Source organism: Pinus tabuliformis, chromosome 8 (genome assembly GCF_031772625.1).
Source record: "Pinus tabuliformis cultivar Carrire ecotype Pingquan chromosome 8, CPIR1, whole genome shotgun sequence".
Classification (NCBI taxonomy): Eukaryota; Viridiplantae; Streptophyta; class Pinopsida; order Pinales; family Pinaceae; genus Pinus; species Pinus tabuliformis.
The window spans coordinates 773,309,825-773,312,602 of record NC_142294.1 but is presented as its reverse complement, the minus strand read 5'-3'; positions in this window follow the sequence as shown (position 1 = coordinate 773,312,602).

Here is a 2,778-nt window from a genome sequence, read left to right as displayed (position 1 = left end):
GCATTTTAATTTACATAATTTCTTAAACATAATATAATGTGATCAAAGTTATGAAAGATAGGGGGTGAGAGATAGGGGGTGGGGGAGAGAGGAGTAGATGGTGCAAGAATTGGAGAGTGGAGAGATAGAAATAAAGGGAGAATGATGGGGTGAGTGAGATACATGGATGTTAGAGGGAGGGAAAGAGAGGAAGGGAGAGAGAGAGAAGGAGAGAGAGGGAGTGAGAGGAAGGAAGAGAGAGATGAGGGGACAGAGAGAAGGAGATAGGGAGAGATGGATATGAAGATGGAGGGGGATAGGATGAGAGGAAATGACAAAGCCATAGAGAGATAGAGGTGGATATAGAGAGGGAGTGACAAGGGAGAGATGGAAAGAGAGTGAGGGAGAGAGGAGAGGAGGTAAGAGAGAGAAAAAGAGATTAGCGAGATAGGGAGATAAGGGGAAGAGAGAGAGAGGGAGACACATAAATGTAGGGGAAAGTGAGGAGAGAGCGAGGGAGTTAGTGACAGAGTTGTAGAGAAGAGAGAAGGAGAGAGTGATGGGTGTGTGGGGGTGGCGGGGAGGAGAGAAAGGGAGAGAAAAAGGACTCAAGAGAGAGAAGGAGAGAAAGAGACTGACGAAGAGGAGTTGGAGGGAGAGAGAGGGAGAAAGGTGGACAGAGAGAGGGAGTGAAAAGGGAGAGATAGAGAGAGAGTGAGGGGGATATATATATATATATATATATGGAGAGAGAGTGTGTATGTTTGGGGGGTGAAATAGAGAGAATAAAAAAGAGACACATAGATACAAATATAGATATGATATAGTATTAAATAACCATCCTAGATCCATCTTACCCCCATATTAATCAAGCTCCTAGAGGGATCAAATATCTAGAGGTGCAAGCTTTTTCTAAAGTTTTTAACTCAAAATATAGATTTGACGCTTGATAGATACATGGTTAAGATGGATCTATGTTGGTTCATATTCTTGGATATTTGCGGAAGAGAATTGTGTAATTGATTTAGTGAGTCCAGTGTTATGGATAGATACTCCATCCATCATGATGGACCAAAGAGCTTGAGATGATGGATGGAATAACCATCTGAAACTTTGGAAGGACTAAATCTATTAGACAATTCTCTTCTAGAAATATCCAACAATATAAATTATTTTAAAAAATTATAAAATAAAATTGTCTCGATGCTTAAGATGGATCTATATTGGTTCATATTTTTGGATATTTCTGGAAGAAAATTGTGTAATTGATTTAATTGATTTAATGAGTCCAATGTTATGGATGGATACTCCATCCATCATGACGGACCAAAGAGCATGAGATGATGGATTGAATAACCATCCAAAACATTAGATAGACTAAATATATTACACAATTCTCTTCAAGAAATCTCACCCAATAAATATAATTTACTAAAAAAATTACAAAATAAAATGACTAATATCTATCAACCTACTTATTTTATATGTTTTTGGTATAAAAGAAAAGACTCACAATGAAAAATTTCATCCATATAAAATTCCATGTCTTAAAAAATCTATAATTTGATATTATAATATATCATTTTAACTCATTGATTTCTCCTTAAACATTGGAATGTTCTCAAAAACATTGGAATGTTTGTTAAAGCACCTTTGCTATCCAGAAGTTAAGAGTTCAATTCTCTTGCTTGAGGTCAATTCTGTGGTTGAACTAAATCTACTTGGTACTAAAATTCCATAGACATAATGATCACTAATATCAAAATACCATAAACCACACTAAATAAAAACACACAAAAATTCAGTTAACATTTGAATTATATTTATAAGTATTACCTTTTTCAATTACAATTAATAACTTTTCAACTAAAAACCTTACTATTTTACATATCTGTATTTCAATTATTATATTTCAAAGTGATATTAATAATATTTGAAAAGGAAAGCCCATTCTTTAATTTTTATTAATATATTTGTGAGTTTTGTTCATAACTATTTAAAGAAAAACATTGTTATTTCACTTTTCCACCTTTTGTTATTATGTTTACAATTTTTAAATAATATATATATATATATATATATATATATATATATATATATATATTTTTCTGAGTAAAGACTAAATCTATTAAGAGAAGAAAAATATAATACAATCAAGCTTGCATGCAAGCGAAGCAGAAAAGCAAGGGAGCCAAAGGTGAAAGGCTAACCACTTCGCTCCACAGTGACAAACAAGGAAAGGACCATAGAGAACATGGGAAAAAAAAAACTAGAACTTCATAGAGAGAAGCTACCCTGAGTGGGCAGTTGCTGCCACACAACATTTTTTTCCTTTTGTCTTGCTTACTTTGACCCATCTAGAAGAGTTTGGTTGAGCCATAACAAGTTGTAGACTATTCTGCCCTGGCGGCTGAATATCCTTATCAGAGTCTGAGGATGAAGATGAATGAGAACGTTTTTGAGAGCTCTGAGGGGCGGAGGTGTTTGCCAGACTGACTGAGGGAGCGTCCAACAAAATCTCCACATTCTGCCCATCTGCTACGATTTCTTCCTCATCCGGACTAGAGGAATCTGTATCATCCATAGGAGGGGGAGGCACACATGGATTCCAACTTTTGGATTTGGGTTTGTGATTCAGATTCTTCTTTTTGTCGAAGAACTGGGTACAGGATCTCTGGAGGTGCCCCGCTTGATGACAATGGCGGCAACGGAAGGCTGTGTTCTCATAATCCAAGGTTTGAGTCCAGAGGAAATCTCTATACTTAATATTAATCTGATTCGACAGTCCTTTGCTAATAT